General features: G+C 37.3%; 1 protein-coding gene across 1 annotated transcript in view; it reads left to right on the forward strand.

The window, feature by feature from the left end:
• Window positions 1-5,312: 5,312 nt before the first annotated feature.
• LRRC4C (leucine rich repeat containing 4C) overlaps window positions 5,313-17,359 on the forward strand; it is a 105,345-nt gene continuing 93,298 nt past the window's right edge. The window contains exon 1 of the mRNA XM_054199788.1: window positions 5,313-5,444. The gene's annotated coding sequence lies outside the window, so the exon portion shown is untranslated. The remainder of the gene's footprint in view (window positions 5,445-17,359) is intronic.

Below are 17,359 nucleotides of genomic sequence, written 5' to 3' on the forward strand. Positions count from 1 at the left end.
TCTTGGTGTGAAAATTCTCTGTGGTACTAAGATGAAACATTTACCAGAAGTTAGGAGGTGGGTACATTTTCATGGTCTGTAAAACGGCTCCTATGTGATGAATTTAGACACATCGCGATGAAAAGACCTGCATGAATACACAACTTAATGGGTTTTTTTTGTTAATTTGAAGGTAATAAGAATAATAATAAGTAGTAAGAATAATAAAAAGTAATAATAAGTAATAATAATAATAAAACAACTTATTAGTTTATGGTTGGGTTTTTTTGTTTGGTTGGTTTTTTTTAAATATTGTAATGTCACTAGCAAATGGATATTATTGATAGGGGGGCATGATCATTAGCTCCTCTGTTAGTAGTTTCCGAGGAAAAGCTCTGCACCTCAATCATTATTGATCAAAGTATTGATTTAACAAGGAAAATTACAGTGTGATTTGTATCCTGTTATCCACTGTGTTCTAAAAGAAGCATATTAGCATGAGTGAAGTCTAGATAAGGTTTGGTAGTGCTGATACCAGCTGCTCGAAGGTCTCACACAGGGCTTGTTCCAGTGGCGGTACAGTAGTGCTTCCTGACGTGATAATGATGTTTCAGAACTGTTTCTCTGAATTGCTGCTAAAGTTTGACTTTGAATTTTTTTTTATTCTTGACTCCCAGTCAGAAGTTTATTTTTAAAAATAAAATTAAAAAAACCCAAACAAACCCAAAGCTAAACAGAGTACTGCTGTATATGGGTAAGGAAGGCAGAGAGGAGCAGAAAAATTGAAGAACTTATCACAATATTGCAATCATTTTAAAGATGGGGGAGTGAAAAATGAATTTACTCGCGATTTAATTTTCTGCAAATACTTGAGGAAGCAAATTTTAGTTGAAATAACATATATAAAGTTTTGTTAATATAAGCTAACTTTCAAAGATATAAAAATTGTTTTTAATTATTTATAACCATAACTTGGTATTTTCTTAATGAAGAATTTCAGACAGCCGCCTTTGTCTGATTGACTCCTCTTCAATTTTATGTGCGTGTGTTTAAAGCTGATGCCTCTCTCTTGTCTCCTTACTTTCCTGCCTTATTTCTTTTTGTTCTTCCTGGGTGATTTTAAATTTTTATATTTATGCCTTCTCTGGCCTTCAGATTCTACCTTCTCTTATTAACCTTCTAACTCAGTGCAAAGTGTTTTGCTGACACCCATACCCATACAACTCTTTGCACATTTAACCTGTTCTTTGCTTGGATCGTTTTCTCCAAGTCTGATAGAGGTGGTTGAATAATATTTAGTGAGTACTTTACATACAGAATTCTGACTCCTTTTCAGGAAGCCTTTACAAATATGTCTTCATTTGTAATGAATGAATTTTGTTGGTTGTTAGTAACCAGTTGATGATCCCCTAGCTTGTGCTGCCAGATCCATTCCACAAACAGCAGAAAACTGTTCCTGGATCGTGACAGAGGTATTTCCTCAAAATGACCGTGCCTCTGCAATCCCTCTCAGTGCTCTTCAGCACTGATAATGTGCATGGTCTCTGCTGTGCATCACGACAGTCTGAGTGACACACCGCACAATGAATAATAATGTGTCATAGCTGCAAGTAGTTAAAGCTTCCCTCTCACTTCTAGCACCTTGCCTAACAAACTCCTCTCCTCCCACACAGTTTTGTGACAAAGAGCTGGGATATATTTACATACTTGCTCTCATTTAACCAAAGCAGAAATCTTTGCTGTTCTAGAGCTTAGCATACAAGGTCTTCATCAGTATGGTTGCCCTATAAATACACACCTTACAGAATCAAATCCCAAAGGTGGGCATGGATATAATATAGAATTAGCCCAGAGTAAACATTAATCAATTTGCTAAAGAAGGAATGTATAAGATGCAGGCATTTGAAGTTTTGTGCAGCAAGGTAGGGTAGGTATCTCAGATGTTTTCTCTGTCTTAATATTAGCATATTCTGGAAATAAATTTGAAGCTGTGAGTATATCGTCTAGTGTATTTTCTCTCTGCATAGAATCGGTCTGCTCATTATGACTAGTTTTTGTTTGGTTTGGTGCTTGGGTTTTTTTTTCCACTGACCAGCAGACTTAGTGACTGACGCATAATCTTGCCATACACTGCCTCCCACCTAATATCATAGTGACAAGGTTTTCTTCTGCTCAAAGGAAGTAAGAAATAGAAATTAAGTCTTTTGGAAAATGGGATAGCCACTGATACCTTGGTATGATGAAGCTGACTTGAATGGTGCTGACTACCTATAAGAAATACTCCTTATCCTTGTAGCTTACACGTTGGCATTAAACATTTAGCACATGTTATTTTCTGTTATATTAGCAAACAAACAAACAGTGTTCTTGTTTGAAAGACTTTTAAAGATGGAGACATTTGGGAATTAGGGGATTAATGCACTTAAGCAACAACTGTAAATCACAGAACGTTCCAATGCACATATTTAAACACCTTTTAAAATCACTCCTAGAGGCTTTGTTTGTGGAATAAAGTCAGGTTTAGTGATGTTTTGTTGTTGTTCAAAAAAGTTTAATGTCAGCTTAACTTAAGCAAGCTGAAGTTCTTATGTGAATAATAAGAACTTCTTATCTTAAACACATTAATTTCATGGGAACAATGCCAATGCCACTCTGCCTACAAACAAACAGAAAATCCTAGACTATTGAGTTCAAGGACCAGTCTGCACCTACCTCTCATTCCAGTGTATTTGTTTGTAGATTTAACAAGCATTTACTTTGCGATAGCTACAAGCTACATTAATTTAGAATACATATATGAGAAATTTTCTCTATGTTTTAAGACACAGATGTTTGACAACATTTTGTTTTATGAAAATGTCCATTCCTACAGTGTCTTTGGCCATAAAAAAACACACTAATAACAAAATTTAAGCATTACCATATGTCATGATAAACATGATTGTACACAGATACATATACGTATCTGTATAAAAGGCAGAAACAAACTGATCATTCTTATATCTGGGGTAGTCATACACGAAATGAAACAGCTAGTTAAATGTAATTCTGTGATTTTAATAACTTTTGAATTCTTAAGAGAATGTTAAGGGAAAATACCTGTGTAAAAAATAATCACTTTGGAAGATTTTATTTATTGATTTTTTTATATCAATAAATATCAGTTGGTATATTGATATTTTGTTTATTTTTGTTTTCCTAAGAAAACTGGAAGAGAGGGGAGGTAATTAAAAAAAAACCCCAAAAACAAACCCCAGAAAATTATCAAAATAGGAGTAGTTTGATATTATCAGTATTTTTATTTTAAAGCTCATTTGTCTTTATCATATTTCTGGGGAAAGTTTTTTATATGAAGTTGAAACAGCTTTATAACCTTACTTTTGGGAGAGATTGCATCAAAGTTGTACTTTGAACCTAAATATCTCTCCTCTTCTAAATTTCTCTTCCAGAAAAGGAATTCTAGTAAAATGTACTGTATGTACTTTAGGACTACAGATGGTTAATTCCTGCTTCCGGATCTATGCCTTCATATATGGAATTAGTAAATGTGTCTTCCAAAAGTGATGATTCATTTAATTTGGCTCATCTTTGGAGAATGCATTTTAAATGGAGCTGGATTTAACAAAATAGCTGTGTCTGCTTTTGAAAATAAGACCTACTTGAAACATTTTAAATGAAAGCCCATATCCCTTGACTTCCTGCTTTTCATCAAATGTTATTTGTGAGCAATTTTTGGAAAATTTAAAAACTTCAGCCTAGTATTCTAGTTTTCTTAATATTACCCCTACTTATTGTCCAAGGACTATCAGTACGATAAACTTGGGTGCTAGTAATACTTATTAGCTCTTAAATTATAAGTAATTTTATTAGAACATTGAAGATAAGTTCCACCTACATGCACAAAGGAATGTAAAGCAAATATAATTTTAAGGAAGTGCAGTTTCAATCTAAGCTACTGTAGAAGGTCTGAAAAACACCCAAAAAGCAATTGGTACAAGTGTTGACGAAGTCCAGACTCCTGTGTATCACCTCTTGGGGTTTTTTTCCTACTCCCAAACAATCCTATAGTCGTATGTGCAGCTTCTTAAAATAATGTTTCTTTTCTTGCAGGTGTTTTATCCTCTTCATCACCAGAAGTAGTTCCCTTAACAAGAAACTCTTCCCTAGATCTGAAAGTTCAAATCTGATACAGTAAGGTGAGTTTTGATTTAAAACTGTACCATACACACTGGGAATGAAGTCTGGAGAGATGGTAGGAAAACTGTGTCTAAAATATCATTGATTAAAAAAAAAATTATATATATATAATATACACTTTAAATAATCGTTATTCTTGTCATCATTTTCACCAGTTGTGACTGACAGGATTTCTAAACGTCTTACCAAGATTTCTAACATACAATCGATAAAGAATGGAAAATGTTCTCAAGCACAAGTTCCTTTTAGAACTTCTCAAAGAACCCTAATGGGGACAAAGATGCTCATTTGTATTAAACTTGTTTCCTCCTACTGTCTCCAAAATATAGTTATGTTTTCCCCTTCTAACCTTTCCAGGAATAAGTGCAAATCCAATGCAAATGGGTCTGGGCTATTCTTCCACTTATACTACTTTATGAAAGAAAAGTTATGGAACTACCTAGTATGGAATATTCCCCTATTCTCTTTAGAATTGACATCATATTGGACTAAGACTATTGGTCTGTTCTGGAATAGCAGTAGCCAAGTAAATTCCAGAAGAATTTCAAGAGTCGTTATTGTCTCAAAGGTTTTCATTGACCTCTTTAAGATAACACTGAAAGACAATTAGATATTTCACATTTCATATACTCTTTAAATGATGTACAATTTTAATGGGAATGTGGAGATAGAAGAGAGAGCTGAGCACTGGGTGAGCAAAAGGTGAAGACTGGTATTTTAATTTACTTACACCATATTTCAGAGCACTTGTGAGTATAAATATGGTGCCTCCTGTCTCTTCATTGCTAGGTCCTAAATAGTTCCCTGAGTTTTTCAACCATCCAGTTTGAGTCAATGTCTGTCAAAGTACAAAGTACAAAATTTATATCAAAATGCATTCAGAGATCTTAAATTATTCAATATCAGATATTGGTAGATATTGGTAGATCAGATATAGGGTACAGAAAAGAATGATAATTATTTAGAAAGGTGGGGGTTTGCCTTCTCTGCTACCTTATTTTTCCTACCGCCTTGCCTGGTGTTATGGTGGTTATGGTGTCACAACTGTGAAGCTTTATGCTCCCTAGTCCAATTAATGGTGAGTCCATCCTGTTTAATACGTTCACTAAGTATTATTTCCATTTTACAGGTAGGGTGACAGGTGTGTAGAGAAATCACATAATCTATCTTGAGATCATGCAAAGATTCTGGAAATACAATCGCTGTGAGTCCTGGCTATAACACTTTTGATGTCCTCATTACTGGCCACAGTCCTCCAAGCTTTGACGGTAAGAAAATAGGTTCTTATGTATATTATATGCATTATAGTATTTCAATCCTTTTTAATTTGGATAAATCTAAAAAAGAAAAGTTTCTGTTGTTTTCCAGTGGCCAAGGATATGCCATTAGTGATTTAAGAAGAAAAAGAGAGTTGAAAAACATTGAATATAAAAAGTACATGTGGCTTTTTTTATAAAGACCAAAAAGGGCTAAGTAGAAATTTGTCTGACACATAAAAATGATGTCTAGATTTTGGGTTTAGAGGATGCTGAAGATATTTAGTTGAAGTAATTTAGTTAGAAAGTTATGAGTACCTGAAAACAGATCTTGAAAGTGCAAGTTATCTCCTTGACTAATGTTATTTGTACCATGAACTTTTTTTTTTTTTCCATTTTGGCAATTATCTCCATCAAAGATCTTTTTGCGTACAACATTTATTTTCCTCCACAATTTATTGAAAGCTATAACTTTCTTTGGGATCTTGCATGGTTAAAGCAAACCATTATCCTTTTTGCAATGAAAATGTAGAAATCTGTTGTGTTACTTTTTCCTTGGCTCAGAGGTTAAACTGAAGGTCTTTTCCCCATACCAGGATTTCCCTTTGAATATATGCTAACAATGAGGACAGGGTAGAACAATACGGCTACCAGGTTGTTTCTCAGTAATGTTTTGAAGGATACGTAGTTAAGATTTTATTCTCAATAAATGCAAATTGTATTTTACAGTCACAATAACTCCACAAAAGAAGAAATTAAGATGTCTGACACATTTGTCTCTATGTCAGAGTATCATACTCTTGCTATTTAAAATTCACTGAAGAAAAAAAAAATGCTGTCACATTGTAAAGATATTATTTACAAACTGATGGATCATTCGTGCTCAAGCCTCATGGTCCATATTCTTAAATTTTACATTCTTAAAAATTCAATTTAAAAGAAACAGTCCTTCTTTTTCACTCTACTGAGATTTTCCAACGTAAATGATTCTATGATTCTACAAAACCAAATACATATTACATGGGGTATGAATATATAATGAAGGACCATGCTCTATTCTCATCTACACCTGCCTTAATCTGGAGACACTCTTGAAATCAAAGGAGTTATTCCTCCCTATGGAGTTTAATGTCAGTGACACTCAGTTCTGGAAAGGAGGGAATTTGCCTAGATTTGAATTCTGAACCTGAAATTAGCGCCTTAGGAAAATGGCAGGATTTGGGCCATTTTTCTCAGGATTGTTTTAGAGGGAAAACACTTGAAATCTTGTTCTAAGCCTTTTTGTAAGTCAGATGTTTTCATGTTGAATACAGCAGTTAATTTCAGTCAAAAATGTTTACATTTTATAGGAAGTTGAAAAGCATGACCATTGCTAAGAACAGAAAAATAACAATGGTAGTATTGCACGGCTTTTGTTCTTTGCAAGGGTTACTACCCATGGAAATCATGCTTTGCAATTAGGTTTTGCCATAGGATAGGGGTTTTGACATGCACTTTTTCCTAATCTGGACTAATTAGTTTAAGTAAAAACTGGAATAGGATGTCAAAAAATACTAACAAAGGGCTACATGGCTACTGTTACAGTAGAGATTACGTATGCTGTGTATTTCAGGGAACATATCTAAAGTCTATTTCTAACCAAAGGAAGGTGAGTTAACAGTGTTTTGAATGAATGCAGTTGTGTGTGTGCCTGCTGTGGTTCAGAAACAGAAAAAGCTTGTCCTTCATTGTTTTGGAAATATAGCAAAAAAAGTTAGAGCGAAGATTAATGTTGATCTTCAAGATGCTGAGTTTACAGACAGAGTTTGGAATGGAAGATAAAATGTGAAATCACATGAAAAAAAGATGCTCTGTAAACTTGTGGTCTTATTTAAGTCAGCAGAAATTTTGTCATTGACCTCAGCGGAACCAGAATTATTCTGCTGCAAAGGAAGCTTTTACTTTTTTGATTATGTAGTTACTTTTGTGTATACTCTTAAGGTTTAACACTCTGACTCAATTAAATGTTAGATACCCTGAAGTCCTGCTACAATAAACTTAAAAGCAATTATCAACCCTAAAGAGTAAGCTCTTGATAGGGACATAATTTCCTAAATGTTCTAACACTAGCTATGTGTATATACATATATGGGGCCTAGTCAGAATTGTAACACAAAAGTCCCAAGCACAATGTTAGGAAAAGTTTAACTTTTTTTGTGAGTGGTTTGTATTTTTTCATATTTTTTTTCCTCAAAGCAGCATTTGTTTTAGAAAAAATCTCCTCTGATAGTTCTGAGTTGAATGCTAGGCACATAATTCTCCTAGGCACACAGGTGAATAAAAGAATCTGAGAGCAGATTAGAACACATATTTTTACCAAATAAGTGTGAGGCTTCTTACTTTCCTTCTATGTAAATACTTTTACGAACTATTAGATTATAGAATCAGAGAATGGCTGAGGGCGAGACCTCCATCGTCTTTGCAGCTTCCCTTCATGTGTTTTTAGACATTAATAAAATCCCCTCTGCGCCTTCTCTGCTCCAGGCTAAACAGTCCCAGCTCTCTCAGCCTTTCCCCATAGGAGAGATGCTTCAGTCCGTAATCTTTGTGGCGCTTTGTTGGACTCTCTCCAGTCTGCCCACATCTTTCTTGTACTGTGGAGCTCAGAACTGGATGCAATACTCCAGGTGTGGCCTCATCAGTGCCGAGCAGAGGGGAAGGGTCCTTCGACCTGCTGGCAATGCTGTGCCTAGAGCAGCCCAGGATACCATTAGCCTTCTGTGCAGCAAGGGCACGTTGCTGGCTCATGTTCAGTTTGGTGAATTGGTTGTCTCTGCTGTAATGGAAACACTGACAATACGGGATTCAGTTCCCTAAGCAGAAATTCTAGAAAGTCTTTCTGACAGCAGGTTGCTTTTCAGTGATGGATTGTTAACATCAAAGATGAAAACTGTAGAGCAACTGTAGAACAATTCTAAATTTGTCCTGTTAACTCAACTGGACAATAAACATACAGAAGTTTTGAGAATACAACTAAATGAAAACCACTATTCAGTTCCATCTTTACCAGAAACAATAGAAATTATTATATTATGGAGAGACAAGTTTATTGAACTTAAACTTCATGTACCAAAATCACATGTGCTGTGGTTTTACCCAGATTTTCCTGAAAGGAGGATATATTTTCTTTTAATTCTTCAAGCCTCTGTGACCCAATCGAAGTTACCTACAAAACAAAATTTCTCACTAGAACTGTAAATATCAGAACAAAATTATGTGCAAATTAATAAATGAGACAGTATTATGGTCAGCTGCTAATTTTGATGGTTATGCACGTGATTTTAGTGGGTTTTGTATTAAAAGAATTGAACAACAATCAGTGAAATCACATATACAGGAAAATATGTACCATGAGCTTTGATTACATTACAAAAATCACAGTCTGCCTGTGAGATTATGTATGAGATATTTTATGTAGTCTGAGATTTTTAGGATCTCTCTTGAATCCCTAAATTGATTAGTGAGCTTGATCCTAGATCCGTGCAGTCAAAAGTATGTCAGCATTTTTTGTTCACTTTTGAAAGTAGTAAGCTATAAGAGGATTCAAGTACTGCCTCCATATGCAAGCAGCTTGTCAGCAATGCTTAATAAAATAGAAAGACTAATATGTTCCACAGCTTCCTTTATGATTCTTCATGTTTATTTAAAAGGAAGGCAGGGCTGTTGCTGACTTAGAACAGCTTGAAACTGCTTTTCACTTTTTGTATAAGCAAAATGGTCTGGTTTCACTCTTTTCCTTAAACTTTGGTTATGCTTATTAAATTTCAATGTTTCCCTACGCCGTTATCTACAGGTCAGAATTCTCTTTTCTTAGGCTTTAGTCATGTTTCTCTTCTACCAAATGACTGATCATTGTGAATATCTAGTCTTTTCCACTACTCTCTTCGAATGTTAATCACACACAGAACTTCAGTTCTTTAACTCACATCATCTATCAAGAAGGAAAAGGTGTCTTTTAACAATCTGTTGCTGTCCATGTTTGTTATGTCAAGATTTGACAGGATCCCATACTCGGGATCAGGCAAGCTTGTCCCATTATATGAAAAACAAAGTTCCCTTGACAGTCTGTGTTTAGTTTTCTTCACAGTTCACCCTTTTGATTCATGGTGATCTTGGTGCATAAGAGGAACCAGGACCCAGTGACGTCCACTGTGTGTTTGGGATTGGTAGCACTGCTGAGGCAGGTCCCATGCAGGGAGAAGACCCAGTAACAGCTGCTCTTAATGCTTGCTGGCCATCTGAATGTGCCCAGTGATGGGGAATGGCCATGAAGGATAGCAATTCTATAGTTTAGGAACTGAACAGAAGGCCTCAGCGTATTTCCTCTGTCTCACCTTGTCAGTGCTTGTAAAACATTGCATCATGTATATCATCCAAAGTTTTCCGTGGTGCTTTCATTTTGAATATCAGCTGATCATGTTGGATAGCTTACAAACAATATTGCTTGGAGGCAACAACATACAGTGTACTTCAGGAAAAAAGTCACACAAACGGTTCTGTCCAGTTGTGATGATACCCTTTTAATGTTTGATTAGTGAATTAATTATTGTGATATTGTGATAATATTTGTTTTAAATAGGTTTCACACATAAGTGGCACACACGCTTGTAAAACAGATAATACAATTACACGTTTATTTTGTTCATTAAAAGGACATCTACCTTTTCATATAGCACAGAGTATCATCTGATAAATATCACATAGTAGATTCCTTAACAGTTATGTTCTAAGAAGCTTCTCTATCTTCTATGTTTATTAGGTGATAAAGCATAATTGGTATATTAAAAATAACAAATATTAAGAGAGAAGATTATATCATAGCCTACAGCACATTACATTCTTGATACTGATTTTGTGTTTAGTCACATCTATGCCAGCAAATATACTATCTTTGTGTGTATATATACACACACACATATATATGTGTATACTTAAGTACTGACATATGTTAGAAACGTGTATTTTGACATAATTTGAATGACATAAAACATATAAAATGTGCAAATTTCTATCAAAAGTGAAATATCAGTTTTTATCCACAGAGGTACTGTAGCTATTGCAGGTGCTTGTGCCTAAGGTTCTTATTAGATCCCAAAAGCTGTGCGTCTTCTGTTTTTGACACCCATATATTTTTTTCATTGAGTGACAGAAACCTTCACTTTTGCTCACAGGCTCTTTAATATTAGCAGGAAATTGTTCAGACACTTTTTAAAGAAACAGTGTGGCAAACGTGTTGGGCTGTGATGTTTTTATTCTGGGAAAAGGAACAACTTTGTGCCTTTTTCAGATTTTAAGTAGTAAAAAGAAAAAGACCCTCATAAGATGTTTGTAGGCCCAAAATACACCAGCAGCATCAATGAATCAGACAGGAACAAAATAATCTCAAAAATTGAGAAAAAGATTGTTACTTGTCAGTAGCTTCATCTCCTATCACGCTTGCAGTTTTCTCCAAAAATCCCCAAAGTCTTTTTTAGCATTCTTGAAAGACCATTATGTTTGGGTTATTCATTATTACTACACACTCTGTCTTTCACCCATTGTAGGTAATTTGTGTTTGTCATTTATTTCAGCGATAGTAAGATCAGGCGATGGATAATCTAACAGTGATTAAGGACCTGGTTCCTGTTGCTTAACTTACATCTGGTAGAACTTTCTCACCAGAAAGCCCGCTGAGTCAGTAGAATAAATCTGAAAGTCAATGGTAGTGATTCAGTAAGTGTTATATGACTGAACTCAGCTAGCTTATGGATTTTATAATTCTAGAAAAACTTATAATATGACATATAACTTAAAAAAATATTTTCTTTTATTTTCAAGTATGCCAGTTCCACACCAAAGTTGAAGGCTAAGTAAGGGTACCAAATATAATTTGGCTATTTGAGAGAGGACTGAGCAAAGAGCTGGCTATATTATTACATGCATGGAATAACTCAGAGTTACTGCTTAATATATGAAGTTTGCTATAATTACCATGAAAGCGCCTGACTAATTCCTTTTTTGGGGTTGTGTGGAGGAGTGAGATCTATAAATAATTTCTTTCTGATTTTGAAAGAGACAAATGCCGGCACATACATCATCCATATTCTGTTTCCCTTGATGCTGGAGAGGGTAGCATATCTAACTTTATACATGGAAAGTTTTCTGTAAAATTTCTATTGAATTTAGGTCCCTGAAAAAAACAAGACAGAAGCATTTTAGGTAACACACATAAGTACATCTAACATACTTTGGTAAGTAGGTAACTACATAACAAACATGTCAGTACTTTACTAGCCCAAAACAGGGAGTCAGTTTAGAAACCTCAAAAGTCCTGGTCAGAAGTCATTCTAATAAAACTGCAGCAGATTTGATAGGTGAGTCTAGACATTATACTATTGTGTTGCTGTCACTTAACAGCTCACTGCAGCTATCACTTAAACCCACTGAAACCTTGAAGTGCTTCATAGGGCTTTCAGCCTAGAACATCTGCCAAAATGGAGTTTTAGGTAACTTTTACGTGTATACAAGTTTTAAACCAACATTTATTTCTGTAATTATAAAACAGATTGTCTTCCCATGCAGATTATTTCCACTGTTATATTTTTTGCAAAGGTAACTTTATAGCTCGTTTCATTTTCTTGTAATTTCTCTGCATCCATGGCTAGAGTTGGTACCTTTGAATACGGGTTGTTCTGTACCTCTTTTGCAAAGACAACTTTATACCTCATTTCATTTTATGTCATTCTCTCTGCTTCAGCGGCTAGGATGGTACCTGTGAATACTGGTTGAACTGTCAGAATCAGGCAGGCTTTTAAGAAAATGAGTTTTGACATTCCTTTCCTTAAGATGATCCCTTGTTTTTCAATTACTGCTTTCTGACTTGGAGATTTCTTAAGGTAACCCTGAGTTTGTTCCCAGACTGTCAACCAGGTGGCAGCAGTGCCACGTCGGAGCAGCTCCCATACCCTTTCCCTGACATCAAGTGTTAATGCAATTGACCAATCAGTGCTAAGATGATGGGAGGTAATTGGGTAATTGTATTTTACTGATCACAAGCAGAGAAAAAAAAAAGGGGGGGGGGGGGGCGCGAGGGAGGAGAAAGAGGGGAGAGAACGGAAGGGGAGAAGGAAGAGTGTAGCCAGAAAGACTGGCCCTGGGACATTTGCAAATCCTAGGGTGCCACTGAAAGGTGGGGAGTAAGAGAAAGCCAGAACGACAGAAAAGCGGAGCTACTCCCAGCAACAACAGCAGCAGCAGCAGCTGTCAGGAACTGGATATATACATACATGCGTATGTACATGCACACACAGGGAGAATTCAAGCTGAAGCTAATGGGAGGGAGGAAGGGTTTCGGCTGTGCAAAGGCTGTGCATTTCAGGGATGAAACTGCACACTGAAAGAAGCGGCTGCGCTCCTGGGAATGTGGCATCTTCGAAGGGAGGGAGGCAGCAAGGAAGGAAGAAAAGGGGGAAGATAACTGGCATGTGGAAGAAGATGGGAGACTAATTCACTGCTGTGCAGAAGGGAAATCCAACTTGTAGATCTGAAATACACCAGGCTGAGCTTGGAAATGAGATCAGTCCTGCATTGAAATAGAGAAGGGGAGGAAAAGGGAGGCAGAGACTGGAGAGCTTTTATCCTTCTTCCTCTCTGTCTTTCCCTCCCTCTCCTCAAAGAAGAAATAGAAGTTTATCCATCTCGGTGCTGCTGGATCTGTATAGCCGCTGGACAAAAGATGGAGAGGAATCTGGAATGAAAAGGAAAGGGTGCTTGTGAAATTTACAGCTAAGAGGACAAATCACACCTCCCTGGGCTTCTTTTGTGCCCCTTCGGGGGAGTTTTAACATCAGAAAGATTTTGAGAAGTGTGGGGGGCAAAGGGGAGAGTGGGTGTTAAAAACACCCGTCCCAAGTGTTTAAAAAATAACAAGGGGATGGATTTATTCTTGACAGCTGGTGGGAACCTTGAATTTTTCTCTACTCCCTCCCTCCTTCATTCCATTTAATGTGCGATTATGAAAATGCAGAGGAGTTGGAGCGAAGGCAAAAGGATATAACGTGGAGTTTGAAGCGAAGAGAGGGTGCTGATTCTGTGGATTGCTGGCTTCTTGCTGAAATCAAAAATCCAATTGCGCACTGGGTTGTGATTGGAAATCTAATCAGATCTTTGGAGCGGGGGGTGAGAAACTAAAAGTTTATTGTTTTGACAGAGACAAATAAAAATTTAAATGCAAAAGGAGATTCTTTTCTGAAGGAGTGTGGGAGATAGAGAAAAAGAAGAATGGGAATCCCCGTTCTAATGTGGAGACACACGGATTGGATAATTGATAGTGCAGCAAAGAAGGGAGAAGAAGAAAATTGCCTGGCAAGACCTGGATCTTAACAGTCACAACACAATTACACTAAAAGAATACAGATGGAGAGTTGCTTAAAAAGAAATAAAGTCCTTTCTTCTCTCCAGAGAAAAAACAAATAGTGAGCCATGGAGAGCAGTGGAGCCAGAGAGAAAGAAAACCTCAGAAAAAGGAAACTAGGCAAAGGATCCACAGTGGAATGAAAAGTTTCAGAAAAGAGAAAGACCGTTCATCCTCTGCAAGGATTTTTGGTTTTTTCCTGTTGTTTTAAACGACTCTTCTCCAGTGAAGGCAAACATCAACGTTACCACTACAGCAATTTTAAGCAGAAAAGTTGAAAGCCACAGAGAAAATAAAGGACGGAGAAGAAAGCAAAATTGCCGGAGGGGGAGAGTTCAGCAGTGTTGGGTTGGATTGGCACCTGTATGGACTGAAATTGCTGGGAAATTGCAATTGGATATCATCTATTTTTATTTCCTTTCTTGTTTTTAATTTTGGTTTGCTTGCTGAAATGAAATAGTTCTCAAACCCCTCCCCCACCCTGGTTTTTCGTAACCACTTGGATTTCCAGCTGGATAGTCTTTGAGGGTACAGTAAGTACACTTTCTATTCTACGATTTTTTGGAAAAGGAAATATGCCCCGTTGCCTCTCTTCTTTCTTCCTATCCCTCTTTTCTTGATCTTTTCCCCCACCTGAATAAAAAATCTGACTTGATTTTAATAATGGCTGGAGGGGGGCTGCTGGGAAGGGAGAAGGGAAGGAATAAGGACGGAACTGAATTCTCACAGTAGCTCAAATGTTCCTGTTAGTAAAACTCCAGCCTTGGTAGGATGTTGCAGATGCCTGCCTGCGTGGCTCTATAGCATTTGTAAATGTTCACTAGCAAAAAAATCTTTTGAGAAAGCCCCTGCAGTGAGTGGGGGGTGCTGCCTGATTGCACAGTCTATACAAACAGATGCAAGTTGCATAGAATTGGATGCATGGAGAATGTTTATTTATTTATTTAGTATGTGTTTAAAATAGAGAAAGGCTCTGATTTGAATGCTGGCATCCAGTCTGACATTGCAGATCAATATGGTGTATTAACAGGAAAATTTTATAATCAAGCAGGGAGGTAAAGGATGGCTTTTGGCAGGAGTGGGGGGTGTAGGACAAGGGGTTTTAATGGCTTTTGAGGAGGCAGCTCTGAGAGAAATGGCACATTTTACACCCCATTGCTAACAAAAAGCAGTAACAGGCAGAGAGAGGACATTCTTCTATTGAAGGGGAGTTTAGGAAACTGCTGTACTAGCCACCCGTGCCCTCCATATCTCCTAGGAAATTCTTTGTGATTTTGTGGTGAATCCTTCAGGCTCCCCTAGGACTTTCATTGCAGCTGAAGGATATTTACTTTGATTGACAAGCAGTGAGAGGATATTGTGCTGTTAGAAGGTTTTTGTTATTATGCTGATAATGAAAATAATTAAAAAGTGTCTTGTAGATAGTGGGGTTCACAGATTAGCAATGATGTGTAACAGACCAGTAAATGTCTCCCCCTTCCTGGAGAAATGTGATGTGGGAGTGTAGAATAAAGGGAGGATAACATGGTCTTTAAATTGAGGTCCTTGTTTTTCTGTAAAGAAGAGTACCACTTCTGTCCCCTCTCCTGGCATGACTGCTTAGCTTGTGGATAAGGAGTTTTCTTTCGTTTTCTTCCCCTTCTCTCCTCCCTCACCTCTGCCCTCCTCAACCTTGGTCTTCACATATAGAGGCTTCAGCTGAAAGTATTAGGCCAAAACTGGTGGAGAAGGAGAGAAAGAAACAGCTAATTAAACGAGCCATTGAACAGATATGGGTAATTTTTGGCAGGCAAGGTGCAGAACTAGCTTTGTCACTCATTTTACTTTTTTCTAGCTGCAATATTCTGGAGGAGAGGAGAGAAGGCAGGGATGGGAGAGGTGTTGGTAGAGACAGATTTTAATGGTTTTTTTTCTGGCAGCATTTCCCTCTTCACAAGCTTCCTGCGTGAAACAACACAAACCAGATCTCTAACTTCCATGAATAAATACATAAATAAATATTAGCATCTTCCTTTTTCCCCCCTTTCTCTGCTCACTCACATCACCTCTGCTACTTCATGTAAACGTCCTGAATCTTTTGGCGTAATGGAAATGAGACCTTTTGCCTCTCAAATGTGTCCCATGGTCTTCTGTTTGGAGGCCATGCCTCTTAAACATTGGCGACTTGTAAAGGATTAAGATTTAGGGTGCAATTCTGCTCCTACGGAAATCTCTGGGAGTTTTTGTTTGGTCACGCAAACAAATCAGACCCTTTGTGCTGTGGTGTTTAGAAAAAGAAGGAAGCAGGCACAGCAAAAATTGTTCCTTCCAGCTCCAATTACTCTCATCTTTCTCAGCATAGCTAAATCAGTTTAGTATGAAGTGCTTTAGCCTCATATATTTCTCTGGGCACATGTTTCCTGGTGGGACACTGAATGGATAATAAGTTTGTCAGCATCTGAAAATAAGCCCAAAACTCTGTTCTCCATTCCTTCACGTACCATTGTAAGTCAGTGCCCTATTGTGGGCTACACTTACATCAGTAGTTGCAGTAATAGAGCAGCTAAATTTATGTTAAGCTGCTGCTCAGTAATTACTGAAGGAGAACGAAGCTGGCTAAGGAAAAGGCATCTCCAAGCTTTTCCCTGGATTGCTGTCAAGTGAACACATAAACAGAAAAATTGATAGAGCAACTCCAGTTTTTGACAATAGAAAGCTGCCATAGGTGCCTCATTCAATTTGTTCAATAACTAGCAGGAGGATTTTCTTGATGTGATAAGGAAGCACTGGGAAAATTTACCCACCAGTTTGGGCTGAAATAGGCAAACCTTGTCAACAATAAAAAGCTAGGGATGTGTGTCTGCTTCTAAAAGCCAACAGTTTCACACTTCAGTGAATCATTCACTTAATACAGTAGCCAAAAGACACATGGAACAACCCAGAGTTTAACTCATTCAATCTCAAAGTGGGAACGAATATATCATTTCTCAGCCTTTGTGCTGGGGCTTATCCAGAGCCCAAAGGCCTGATCATAAAACAAATGGCCAAAACCATCATTCCAAGCATCCAGCTAAACAAGCAGCAGCAAATCTCCTCAAGCAGAGGCAAGAGCTGGCTGTCTTTGCTACTTCTCTCACATGTGCCTGAACACAGGTGTATCATTCAGCAGCATATGCTGCTTCTGTGGGCTGTCTCCTCTTCAAACCATGGACAATTGTTCTGGTAATGACCCCAGGCAGCTGGGACTTTGGCACTGTATAGGGAACCTTTATGTGTATATTTAGGCACCAAACGCTTGTACAGAAGGAGAGAGAAAGCTATACTGCAGGGTCCTGCTCCATTCTAATTGTTCCCCAGAAGGTCAGAGATCATGCATCTCAAATTTCAGGTTTTCTTGGCAAACTGTAGGTTAGTAATGCAAGGGGGTAGCTAGTCCATGTCTTTTTACCTTTCAGGAATGATTTGCACTGATCTAGAGTAGGAGTACGTTCATTTTGCTGGAGCAGCAAATTTTGTG

Source organism: Rissa tridactyla, chromosome 4 (genome assembly GCF_028500815.1).
Source record: "Rissa tridactyla isolate bRisTri1 chromosome 4, bRisTri1.patW.cur.20221130, whole genome shotgun sequence".
NCBI classification, from domain to species: Eukaryota; Metazoa; Chordata; class Aves; order Charadriiformes; family Laridae; genus Rissa; species Rissa tridactyla.